The sequence below is a fragment of the Physcomitrium patens genome, chromosome 6 (genome assembly GCF_059467195.1).
Source record: "Physcomitrium patens ecotype Gransden chromosome 6, ASM5946719v1, whole genome shotgun sequence".
In the NCBI taxonomy this organism is placed as follows: domain Eukaryota; kingdom Viridiplantae; phylum Streptophyta; class Bryopsida; order Funariales; family Funariaceae; genus Physcomitrium; species Physcomitrium patens.
Window position 1 is genome coordinate 13,297,762 of NC_143415.1, and position 14,600 is coordinate 13,312,361.

At 27.3% G+C, this 14,600-nt stretch overlaps 1 long non-coding RNA gene across 1 annotated transcript; it reads left to right on the forward strand.

The window, feature by feature from the left end:
- The first annotated feature begins 143 nt into the window (after positions 1-143).
- Positions 144-899, forward strand: LOC141045496 (uncharacterized). Its single transcript, XR_012217662.2, has 2 exons — positions 144-282; positions 665-899. It is a non-coding gene; the product is annotated as an uncharacterized LOC141045496 (long non-coding RNA).
- Positions 900-14,600: the final 13,701 nt, after the last annotated feature.

The following is a 14,600-nucleotide window of genomic DNA, read 5'->3' on the forward strand; positions in this document are numbered from 1 at the left end:
GCCCACTTTAAATAGACCAAGCAAAAATCCTCCAAAACCAACCTATGGAAGTAAAGTTGGCTCATTTACAACTTACTTCTCTAAGATTTTTGATACAAAGAAGAAATTGGTGAATTCAAAACCAAATATGACCAATTCAAAACCAAGTATTAGTCCCATAATGTCCAAAGCAAAATGTGGACAAATTCCTACATCTCCAAAGCACTCTCAACCAAATTGCACAATCCTAAAACCAAAACAATCCAAGAAGAGTTGCTCTTGTGCAAACAAATCTAAGTTAAGGTGTATAATTGATTTTTTTTTTATAGTATTATTACTTGAATATTTTTTCCTTTGATAGATACCATTCATGTTCAAAAATAATAATATTATAAAATGGATACAAGACATTACTGAATGCATACAAGTTTTTACTCTATTTTAATTTCTAATTTTCTATAAGTAGTGCTATGTGTACTATATATATATATATATATATATATACATATATCTTAATTTTAAGAAATTTATTTTTGAAAGATTTTCTTTCAAAAAATTGGTGGAATATATATGATAAACAATGTCAAGTACACGTTTCTACATTAAGAAGCTGAAATCAATCAATCTGTGCAATTGTTATTTACATTGCCACCAACTAATGAGATATAATGTTTTTATGTTGCAGGCTTAATTTTTGTATAATTTCGTAAAGATGTGTGTACACATATATGCAACTAACATCCAAGGGCAATTAGAATTAAAAAAGAGAATAAAACAAAACAAAAGAAGAGATTCCAATTTGTCACTTTCAAAGCTAAATCTATACTTGTAAATTAATACACACAACAATCATATAATACAATTCAGATAAATGCAAATATTTTTAAAAGAATAAATTGGCGAATTTAATTTTCAATTTTCATATGATTGATGCTTGCACTTAAATTATTTATGCAAATAGTATTGTGAATTATGTTTAAGTAATTATTCTTTTTAAAAAAAAAAACAAAATTGATGCTACAATTTGAAATTCATGAAACAGCCTTGAAGAAAAGGACAGCTTATGATTATTACTTGATGTTTCATATAACATTCATAAATCACACATTTTACTCTAGAAATTTCCACTTTCACACCATTCAGTTGTTTGGACAATGAATTTATTTGTCCACTATTCTTTCAACTCCTTCTTCACTCATTCATACACTAATTATATAATAATAATAATAATAACAATAATAACTTTGATCAAGAATTTACATCTAAATTACTTGAATAATCATTTATCACAATATAAAGATTAAAAATTCAAAATTTAATGTCACAAACATTAATTTTCATGAAGCAATACTTTTGCAAGAAAAGTTGAAAGAAAATTAGTTAAATTTTGTACAATTTTTTTCCAAAACTTACGAAATGTAATTAAAAAGATCAAGAAAATAAGTAAAAAAATAAAAATATTAATTAATTTCTTGATGCATTTTAACTTTATTTTAATTTTTTTTGATTTGTAATACTTTGTGGCTCATTTATAAGAATGGTAGAAACCAATGAATATTCCAAGCTAGTAGTTAACATTTGATTATTGGTTTAAAATAAATAATAATAACATGTGAATGAATCAAGTATAATTTATTTCTTGAATATTATTTTTCATATTTAAAAAAAATTAATGAACTTGCTTGTTAGGAATATTTTTTAAGCTTTCATTTAAGTTCCGAAAATATTAATATCCATTTTTGAAAAACATTAAGAATCTAAGATTATTTTTTTATTTTTTTATTGATATCAAAATTTGATGTAAAGTATTAGAGATGCCTGTGATACTAGATAGTTTATTACTTGTCTTAGCGTATTAATGACCTGACATGTTTTAAACTATTAGAAAAAAAATGAATAAAAAAAAAATGAATAAAAAGAAAATGCCATTCTATATTCACTTAATGACACATTCACACACATTTCGTGTTTCTTTTTGCAACTAAATAATAACAATATTAATAATAATAAAATCCCGCATACATATATATTAGTACAAGTTGTAAGTAAACTGTTCTTATGAAAAAAATAAATAAATCAAATGATCAGATATTGCACAATAGAAAAATATCACAAGAAATCAAACCACTTGTAATTCACACATGAATATTTATTCATTAATTTTTTTACCTTTTCAAACTTCTATATAGCCATTAAAATTGATATTGCAGTTGAAACAGCCATGCACTCAAACACATACCAAATGAACATAAAAATGGCCCATTTTAATAGAAATTTGGATGAACATACTTATTAAAAACATTCAAAATTGTAAAATATAATAATAAGAGTCTAAATAAAATTTTAAAAAATTTGAAATTTTATTTATTAATAATTTAGTTCAAATTTTTTAACATGTTTATTTTTTAGTATTTATTTTTGCAAAAGATAAGATAATTTATCCCTTTCATGTCATATAAATAGAAAAAAAATAAAAAATTCTATCAATTTATATATATTCAATGATTATTTTTAAAATACCATATTTAAATTAAAAGGTGGTATAAAGCCTAAAATTGGAATTTTTTTCTAAATAAATGATTACAAAAATTTAATTTTTTAATTTTGTTCTCTATAAAAAAATCATTGAAATATTTATATGCTTTAATATTTTTTTTTAAAAAAATATTCTTTAATATGAATATGTAATTACCAAAATATTTAAGAAATTATTTAAAAAAAAATACAAAGAAAAAATTATTTTTCTATATTTTTTTCAATTTTTAATCATAGAAAAATTGGTTGATGAATGCAACATGCTTCTACTTGATATTAGTTTCAAGTTGTCAAAATTGTGAAGTATATAATGTTACTAATTGATTTTCTTCTCACAAAATACTAATCGTATTTGTTGTAATACAAATTGTTTTATGTTCTCCATACAAAGATCAAAAGTAAGCCAAAAAAACCTTCAAATTATCTAATATGGAATCATATTTTCGAAAAAAAGATGAAAACTATAAAGCAAAATTTGAAATTAATTATTCAATAAACCTGACTTATGATCTTAGACTTGAATAGTTTTGAAGTTGGAATTTAATCATTAGTTTTATTTGATTGATACATCCTTGAAAATTTGATCTTATACCATCAAACTTCTCAAATAAGTCAACTCCTGGTTTTTTAATGTCTAAAGGTGTTCTACTATAGGAGAAGTAATATGATTTGGTATAGATATGGAAGTTGCTTCAATCATCTCTATAACTTCACTTCTTACCAATCTTGTTGCTTCTTGCAGTGGTAAATTAAATTAATGCGTTATAAATATTAATTTCCTCATTTTCTCTTACATTTGTGCCATTGCATTATTTATTTCTACAATCTTTCCTATGATGACATAATAGAAAAGAAGATATCTAATATCACTCAAGACAAGTAGAAAAAAGAATTCATGATAAAAAAAAATCTAAGAATAATATTAGTTTAGAAGTGGATAATCCACAACTTCTAATATGCTTATTTTTTATATATATAAAAAAAAACTATTCTTAATTAAGAAAAGACAAAGCTTTAATATTGTAAGTATATTATTATTAATTGGTTAAGGATAAAAATACAAAGAATGTAAATAAATAAGTAAAATATTTCTTAAAAAAAGATAATACAAATACAATATATATATATATATATATATATATATATATATAGAAGAAGAAATTTAATAACTCTTAAAAGTAAAATAGAAGCAAAAAAAGAATTAACAAGAATAAAAAAGACCTTATTCTTGCCTCCATACATATTATATAACTAAGAGTTATAAAGAAACATTCTATAAGGTATCCAATATGTATTCAACTTGCAAGATGCATGTCTAATTTGCAAGACAAGCTTCTTATATGTGTGCCACATGTCTAACTTGAACCACAAGTGGCCAATATGTGGGCCAAAATTTCAACCTATCAATCACCTACAAATATATATAAAGATAGAGCCACATCTATAAAGCTTTTAAGAAGATTTTTTATAAGATATTATAATATTTTTTTATTTTTATACACTTATATCTACTTATATTAGTTAAGTAAGTTATTGGAATATAAATTTATATATATATATATATATATATATATATATGAAAATAGAATCCCTACTATACTATAAGAATAGCATAAAATTTGATATAGCCTTTGTATGCCAATACTTTATGTAAATTTATGGCTCATCCATACAACTAATATTGGCTAAGAGTAAAATAGATTTTTTACTAATTATAAAAATTAAAGCATCTAGCACTCTAATACAATAGTAAAAAAATCCAACTTAAGACTAATAAGGTATAAAGATGTAGACTAAAGAAGATTCAAAGTGACCTTGTGTTTATTGAGTAGCTTTTCATTCATTATGGGAGATGCAATCATTACATGGTCCAATAAAAAACATGCAACTATCACAATTTCATTGTCAAAGATAAAATATGTCATTGCAACTATTGCAATCAAGGAAGCTCTATGACTTTTGTAGGAATTAAATGACTATAATATAAAACAACCTAATCTAATCTTAATTTACAAAGATAACAAGTCTTGCATTACAATTGCTAAGAATCTAGCTCATTATGGATGTAAAAAATAATACAACATCTAGGATCACTTTATAGAATTGTACATAAAAGTAAGAAATGTGGATTTACAATATTATGGTAATAAAAACATAGCAATAGACATATTTACTAAATCTCTTGCTAGGACAAAGTTTATTGCTTATAAGAACATATCAAGGCTTATTCCATAAATTGAAGTAGTTTTTTCTTGTGAAAGAAGAGTGTTGAAATATTAAACCATATTGAATGTACTATTGTATGGAACTTCTAGCTACTTTAATAATCTATTAATTCAAATCTAACTTGCACATGACTTAGCATCAAGTTATATTTAGCATATAATGTTGTATCAATAAATACATATATTCTTTCATCAAATATAATGAATGATAATAATTCATAGTCCTTGCATTACTAATTTGTTTTTTGAGTATTTAAGAAACTTTTTTGGCAGTCATAAAATAAAGATGTTGTATATAGTAGAAACTATGGATGGATTTGTTGTAGTATATTTTGAATTATAAAGTTACAAGAATTAGCTAATTATACAATTATATTAAAAATTGAAGTAGTCAAAACTTAGTAGCCAAAATAATCTCAATTTTCATATTAGGTATAATCACAAGAAGTCTAATGAATTGTATTGATACTTCTACTTTATTTGGAATTCAACTTTTATATTTTTACAAATAAATTTAAAGTCATTATTGTCATCTAAATAAGTCTTCTTTAAAAATATATTTTGATTTCTATAAAATTAATATAACATTATATAAAGATATGTGTATTACATTAAATTTCATACTTGCCATGTATTGGCAATATAACTTGAATCTTGAAAGGTTTGAAATGTAACAAAATAGTAAGACATTGTCACGAACTTAGAATACTGACTGAAATTCTAAAAAAGAAGCTCAAGAAAAATCAATAAGAACTAGATTAATCAGATGAGTATAAGAACAATACTAGAGAGGTGAGCTAGAGCTCCAAGAAGTGTGTTTTCGAGACTAAGAATCCCCTCAATCTCGGTTCCTATATATACTGCAAGCTAGGAAGTATCTCAAGTAGCTTCTACAAATTAGGAAGCTTCTCAAGTAGCTTCTATGAATTAAGAAGCTTTTCAAGCAGCTTCCATGCGCTTGAAAACTTCTCAAGTAGCTTCTACACACTACAAAGCTTCTCTAGAACCTTCTAAAATCTTCTACAAGTTCTTAGTGTATGTCTTTGACATCACTCCCTTTTTAGCTTTGAGGTCTTCGAGAAGCACTCCTATTACAAGTCAGTACCAACGTAAGAAGTTGAAAATTTGTCACATAGTGTCTGTAATATACTCCAATGGTTGTTTGTGCGACAAGTAGTTCATTGGTCCTTGTAACCAACAATAGTGTCCTATGCCTTCGATTTTCGACCAAGCATGAACTTCCATGTCTTTATTGTGCAAATGCCCTGCAAACACTCCTTCAAGAAGATCACCATAGGCAAGTTCTACCTCAAAAACAATTACTAGCGACCTGTTACTAGGTATCCTCCATCGTCTTTGTGGTACAAGCGGTTCTTTATCTCATAGTCATCTTTGTGAGATACTAGGTTGAGAGGACATGATTATTATGGTATCTATTTCTTGGCTATGCATATCAGACCAAGAAAACAAGCACTAAATATTGAAGAATGGACTCAGGTTACAAATTTATAGTTTCTAACTATGTCTTTTAGAAGTTCCTTCTCTCCCTTCTTTGTAAGGCCGAGGATTAAGAGGCTTCAAGGAGAAACGACTTCACTAAAAAACTTTCATCGAAAGAGCTTAGGTTTCTAAGGATAGCATCAATGAAACTCCTGTACCTTTTGCGATTCATTGATATGATTTTCCACTGGTTCTCATGTGCGCTTATTGATATCATAGCCACTCCAATACATTAGGTACTCCAATTTTTCCCACTCACCTCGTGAATCTAGTATCTTTTCTACCTCATATTCTTCGTGGTTCTCAATTTTAATATTAGGTAGTAGACATTACACTCTTCCGGAAAAAAACGACTCTTGATAAGGCTCCAACAAAGAAACATGAAAGATTGGGTGTACCTTCATAGCAACCAGTAACTCCAGACGGTACGCCACTAGATTGATTTCCTTTTGGATGACAAATGGTCCCAATCTCCGGTAGTCCAACTTATCACATGACCGCTTGGTTTTGATATTCCATCAAAGCAGCCATACTTTATCTCCAATTTTGAAAGTAGGTGCCTAATTCATAAATTTATCTGCGAACGCCTTGTGAGTTTCTTCGGTGGTTTGCAATTGAAGCTTCAACATAGTTTGAAGCTCTGATAGTTGTTTTACAAATCCTTCAACTACCGGATTGTTATTGGTTGATAGACTCAAAAAATCAAGCTTTGGATGATACCCATAGTTAGAAAAGAATGGTGTTTGTTGAGTCGACGCATGAAAGGTGTTGTTATATACAAACTTGGCTAACGATAGATATGCAGTCCAATCATCTTGTTGATAATTGATGCTGCATCATAAAAACTACTCCAAATTCATATGAACTTGTCATTATTGACACATTGCATGATATTGAGGGCTACAAAATCTCTAATAGTCGTAGTACGTATCTGGTTGAGGAAGTCAACATCAATTGGCACTATAGCAGAGCAAAGCCTGAATTGTTTTGATATCAAGAATGTTGTACATTATTGATCAAACGCTGCTTTTCCAGCGTTTGGCGCTAGATACAATCTCGTTGATAATGCATTGGATAGTCCTTGTTGCTTCTCAGGCCGATAAGTAATAATAAAGTCAAACCTGGATAGCAACATATTCCATCAAGCTTGACAATAATTTAGAACCTGAGCTGACATGAAGTATTTCAAATTCTTATCATCCATATATACGATCACCAAATGCGCAACTCCTTCAAGAAAGTGACGCCACTCTTGGAAAGAATCCACTATCGTAAGAAGTTCTTTATCATGGATCTCATAGTTGATCTTTGCAGTAGAAAACTTTCGAGAGTAGAATGCAACCGGATGAAGCTTCTCGTTTGTACCTATTTACAAAAGTACAGCTCCCATAGCAAAATCTAAAGCATTGGTCTCCAAATAGAAGGTATTTATAAAGTCCGGATGTACCAAGATTGGAGCCATAGTAAATGCCGTCTTAACATCTTGAAATTCTTTTTCTGCTAGAGGTCCCTATTCGAGCTTGTCTTTACATGTCAACCAAGTGAGCAGAGTAGCAACTTGAGAATAATTCTTGATGAAGATTGGATAGAAGTTAGCAAAGCCAAGTAAACATTGTACATCTCTAATCGTCTTTGAAACTTTCCATGATAAGATTGCTTCCACCTTCTTAGGATCCATCTTCAAGCCTTTTATAGTTGCAATGAATCCCAAAAATTCCATCTCTTTTTAGTTAAATAAGCACTTCTCCAACTTGGCATAAAGTCCTCGCTTGTGGAGTTTTTCAAGGACCATACGAACATATTTTTCATGCTCTTCTACGTTCTTGGAAAATACCAAAATATCATCTAGATAGATGACAACAAAATCATCAAGGTACTCTCGAAAGATGTCATTCATCATGTGTTGAAAGACTGTCGGAGCATTGGTAAGATCCAAAGGCATGACATTATATACAAAATGGCCATACCTTGTATGGATAATTGTCTTCCATTCGTCTCATTCTTTGATTCGCACAAGGTTGTAAGCTTCTCTTAGATCAAACTTTGTAAAGATCCTTGTATGCCCAAATTGCTCTAGAAGACCTGATATCAAGGGTAATAGATAATGATTCTTCTTTGTCACCTTGTTGAGACCTCAATAATCTATGCACATCCGTAGCAAGTTATCTTTCTTCTTCACAAATAAGATTGCTGCATCAACTGGCAACTTCGAATGATGAATGAAGTTCTTAGCTAGATTCTTATCAATATACTTTCGCAACTCTACTAACTCCATCTGCGACAAATTGTAGATTGGACCAAAAGGTGGTTGTGCTTTTTCCTATAAGTCTATGGCACAATCGTATGGTTGATGCTTCAGTAGCATGTCGGTATTCTTCTTTTGAAACATGTCTTCAAAATCCTTATATTACTCCGATATATTTACTATCAAAATCTTCTCTCTGCTAGTTGGAGTTGCATAAATGACAAACGGTGTATCTTCCTTGGACGATGTTACAAACACTCTTGCTTCAATAAATAAGGATTTTTTGATTCGGGATCTTCTAACAGGCTTATTCTCAGAATGTTCTATAGGAAATGTCATCCTTTGTAACCTCCAATATATGCATGGGTTATGCATTTCTAATCAAGAAAGACCAAGAATAACAGGATTTGACGAAGTTCTAATAATATTAAAAATAATATAACTACTATGATCTTTAAATATCACCTCTATAGGTTTTGATTCATGGGTGACACTACGAGACAATAAAGGCCATCCATTTATTATTTCTACGTGAACAAGTTTAGGTTTTTGTACTAGAGGAAACTTATAACGCTTAACAAATCCTTTATCTAAAAAATAAGCAGATGCTCCTGAATCTAATAACGCTAAGGTTTTTAGTTTCTGAGGACCAAAAGATAGAGGAATGGTAAAGTAATGGACAGGCTAAGCAGAAAGAGAAGCATCTGATTGTTATTGTGGTATTGAAGCATAGTCTTTCCTCTATACGCTATTTTTTTTTTCTAAAGTTAGGAATTTGATACGTACTGCATCAATTTGTATGTCTTCCATCTCTGAATGTGAATTCAGGCTACTTGTTGATATAGTTGGAGCGTGGTGAGCCATATGTTGTCTTGAGCATTGGTCTTGGCAATGTTGGAACAGGTGGTTATCACACTTCACAGCTTGGCTAATGGCTTTATTGAGCATTTGTGGATTAGAAAGAGATAATAACAAATCCTTCATGTTGTCCCTCAAGCCCCAATAAAATTGATTCATCAATGCTTCCTCGTCTCACTTGATGTTGCACGCTAATTGTCTGAAATCTGATGCATAGACTAATGTGGAGCGTGCCCCTTGTTGTAGTAACCGGATCTTTGTTGTAGTCCATCGCGCCTTGTCATGTTTGCCAAATACTTCCATAAATGCCTCCAAAAAAGTTTCAAAGTTGTTCAAAATTGACGATCTTTTCTCAAACAAAGGAGCAAACTATGATAGAGCTTGCCCCGTGAGCAAAGTTCCAACCATTCCAACACGTGATTCCTCCGTCAGATAGCGTTTAGACTGTAAAGTTTTTATTAATCTAATTTGATTGGCAAAACCTCAAAACTTGGAACGCATACCATTGAACTTATCTGAAAGGCTAATTTGGGGCTTCTTTTGTTGTAAGACCAACAGTTGGTGTTGAACTAGAGGCAAAACTACTACTCTTGATACTGAAGCTTGAGGCTGATGAATCTTCAATTATGCCATCTAGGATGTTCCATCATTATGAAGTCTTGTAACGATTCCTTCAATCTCTACAGTTCTCTGTGATAACATAGCAAGAGCATTCATAATGGCATCCAACTTGGACTCTGAACTTTCAGTCATACTAATATCTTGACCTCCGATCATTCTAAAAGAAGGAAAGAAATGACTCTACAAGATGGCAGTATTGGTTTAGAGGAGGGTACTCCACAACTTCTAAAATACCTTAAAACCTTCAAAAAGGGTGATAATCTACTTTCTCCAAGAAAGATAAGACTCCAATATTATAATAAAAGAAATATCAATTTAGAGGAGGGTAATCCGCAACCTCTAAAATACAAGCACCTTCAAGCAAAGGAATAATCCACACTCTAAGAAGAAGGAACTAGCTCTGATATGAAAGATAAGTGTAGTCTCGACAAACTGTCACGAATTTAGAATATTGACTAGAAATCTAAAGAAGAAGCTCAAGAAGAATCGGTAAGAATTAGATTAATTAGATGAGTACAAAAACAATACTAGAGAGGTGAGCTAGAGCTCTAAGAAGTGTGTTGTCAAGACTAAAAATCCCCTCAGTCTCAGTTCCTATATATATTATAAGCTAGGAAGCTTCTCAAGTAGCTTCTACAAATTAGGAAGCTTCTCAAGCAGCTTCTATGAGCTTGAAAACTTCTCAAGTAGCTCCTACACACTACGAAGCTTCTCTAGAACATTCTAGAATCTTCTACAATTTCATAGTGTATGTCCTTAACAGACATACAATCTTGAGGTAGATGACTTCTAAAGAGATATTACTTCTAGATTCACAAAAGCAATGAAGTAAATAAGCCTGATGATATTTCATCCTTTATTCTTTAATTATACATATACAAGGTCAAAAGTAATTATTTCATTGTCTTAATGCAACCTTTTATCTAACTTATCTATCTATGGCAAACAATCACAAAGAATCAATCATTATTCATTGAAAGTTCATGAAATAATGGCTAAATAAATACCTATAAATTCAAATGCATTAAAAAAAATGGGACATAAAAATAGGTATCATTTAAGGATCTCAATTGAGCAAGTTTTTGGCATAGAGATGGACTTATCCAGGTAATATTTTTTCATGATCATGATTTTATTTTCATAAATGTTTCTAAGAGAATTTTAAAGAGAAGACCAATACATTGTTTGTAATAAGTTTGTATATGTTTTTTTTGTTATATTAGTTTTTTATTTTTATTTTTATTGAACAAAATCTCTCTAAGAATTTTTTAAATATATTTGCATGTTGAGCTAGAGTTAAAACATGACTTATTCTTGTTGATTCATCTTAAAATTCTTCTTCTATATAATAATATTCTATATTAATGTATTTTATTCTTGCATCTATAACTAGATTAATAGTTAATTTAATAATTATTATATTATTATAAAATATTAAAGTAGGATAGTTTTATTATATTTATTTTTTTAATCAAACACTTAAGATTGTAAAAGTTAATTACTACTTCTATCATGACCCTATGTTCAACTTTTATAGTAGATAGTAACATTGTTGCTTAAAACTTGCTATGCAAGTACACTTCTTTATCTATATAAGATCTTAGATATTGATCTTCTTCTATTTAGATTTCTAGCATAATTTGCATTAATGTAGGATTTTTAAAGCCTCTAATTATTGACAAGATAATAGATTTTATAATTTAATATATCTTTTAGATATTTAAGTATATTTTTTTATTTCCATCAAGTATAATTTTTATGGTGTATTAACATATCTAGAAACTATTCTAGTATAATACTTAATATTTAGTGTGATGATAGCAACATGTAAAAATCATTCTATTTAGGCACAAAAAAAGTTTATTTTTGTTGAAAGAGAATTCATATTCTATTGTAAAGAAATATTTAGATTCAAAAATAAACTTATAAGCTTATAAGTTTTTTTTTTAATTCTTTATAGGATTTTTTAAATGTAGAAAAATTTACATTCAAAATTCTTTATAAAAATTTTAACATAAGTTTCTTCCTATTTCAAATATTGATAATCCTATCACCTTCCATTTATTTAATATTTTTTTTGATCTTACATAATGCAGATATTTATATGTCCTAAATAATAAAAACAAATCTACCAATCACCATGTTCATTATATGCTCAATTATCTTCTTTTTAAACTTCTATAATCCATTGAATAAACATTGATTCTCTATTTGTATAACTATTTCATATTAATTGTTATAAAAAATATAGCATAGACCATTTGAAAATACAATAATATTTATTACATTACTTAATTATCTTACAAAGATTAAGTTCTTTAGAAAACAAGGCATTTCAAGAACTTGGTCTAATTTTATTTTATTAATAAAAGAATTTCTAACAATTACAACTTAATAGATTTATTTTCATATTATTTAAACACTCTAAGTGATTAGAGTATCAATTATTCAATCTATCTTGTTTTAATTACAAACAATATAAGTGTTAGTTGTACTATCTATAAATCAATGAGTTGTATTTTAAACATCAATAAATGTAATTTCAATTAATGAATTTTATGAAAAATTACTATAAACATGATTTGCATTATAATTATTTCAAAAATATTTTTGATAACTTGCAATACGATTTGTATATTTATAATTACAATATTTACATAGAAGAATAATTTCTTTAATATATCCTATAACTAATAGTTTGATTGTAGAAAAAATTCCATATAATCCTTGTTGATATCTTCTAATAAATCTTCAATAACTTTGTATTCTTCATCAAAATTAATAGCTATGTACATGATAAGAGACTACTAGTAATTCTTTTGTTCTAACCTATTTTTTTGTAGTTGTAACTTGATTACTTGCAATTAATATTCTTTCAATTATATCTTCAAATATTATCATGTTTTAATATGACTATTGGATAAAAAAATAAAATATTATTACAAAAGAATTTAATTTTAAATATAATAAAAAATTACTTTAAACTCATATGTAAAAATTAAGAAGTTAATAATAAAAATTTAGTGCTAATATTTTCTTTTGATGAATTTTTTTTATTACTTTTTAAGGAATAGTCAAGAAAAAAGTATATTATTAAAAATAATATTATAAGCATCTTTATGTAAAAATAAGAAATAAATTTTATCAAAATTTACTTAAAAAAACCTTACATTAATATTCAAAGAAAATTAATTGTGAATTTGGATCAAAATCAGACCTTTGAATACAAAATTGCATATCTATAGCAAACAAAAGTTTTTTTTTGTTAATCCAAAAAGATAGTTGGAGAGTAGAATTGATAGGATTTTTTAGAGCATTGGTTTTGAGGAAAATAAATACATAACAACTTTGTTAGAGCTTTAAAAAATTAAGGTTGCTTTAGCTTATTCTATTTTTTTTGGAATAAAAAAGTGGTTATATTTTGATGAATTGGCTAAGTTTTGTAGCAACTGTATAAAAAAAATTCGAGGATTTATAAACATAATTTTTTTGAATTATTTTTGTAATATTTTAGATTTAATTAAATAATTAGATTAAAATTAATTAAAATTCATGTGAATTAGAATCTTAGAAAATTGGATTTTGAAGATTAGTAAAAATTTCTACAATTTTGATAAATTTTCTAATTAAATTGAAGTGATTTTATTTTACAATAATAGCTGATTTAATTTCCAACATTAATAATTTTTTTGAAAATAAATGAATGTTTCAAAAGAAAGTTATTGGGGCTAGGAAGTTTATAGAAAGTGAATGAAGACAAAATAATATTATAGGAAATTAAGAGCATTTTTTTCCAATTTCTAAGTTTGATTCTTTTTAAATTTTATATACTTATTATCAATTAATAGAATAAAAAGTGTAAAAAATTTGAAGCAAGATTAATGATTAAAGTAATAACATTTTGAGATTTTGAATATTTTATAGAATTTATATTTGATTTTATTAAGGTTTGATTATGATTTTTTTAGATTTATTAAAGAATTAATTAGGTTTTATTAGAATTTATTTAAAATCAATTTAAATTTTTTTATGATTTTTTAGGATTGATTAGGATTTTTAAAGATTGTTTAAATTTTATTTGGAAATGATTATAAACAGATAAGGTTTTTTGGGGATTTTTTTCTAATTGATAAGGAATATTTAGTATAATTAGATGCTTAATTAGATTTTTTAAGGTTTCTAAGATGGTATTTCTAAATACCTTATGTATTATTTTGGGTTGTAATTCTAACTTCAAGATGAGATATGATCCTTCTACAACCAAATGTTTAATATCTTCATAAGTTGATTTTCACATAAAACAACAACATAAGAATATTTATGAATTAAACATCCTTAATCACTATATTATAAATTCTATGCAAGTCATTAAGTATCACATTAATTATCATAGAATCTTAAATTATTTTTTCCAATATTATCATCTTATTCTTAATTTCTTGTATTTCACCAATATAATTCTTCATCAATTTTTCTTCCTTTATCTTGACATTGTCTTATTAACTAATTAGTAACATTACTTCTTATTGTTCTTCAAAGAGGTACATGTATTTAAGTAGGTCCAATGCATCAATAAGATCCTTTACTTTTAATATTGCAATAATAAGATCATCTTTAACTAATAGAATTAGAGCTAA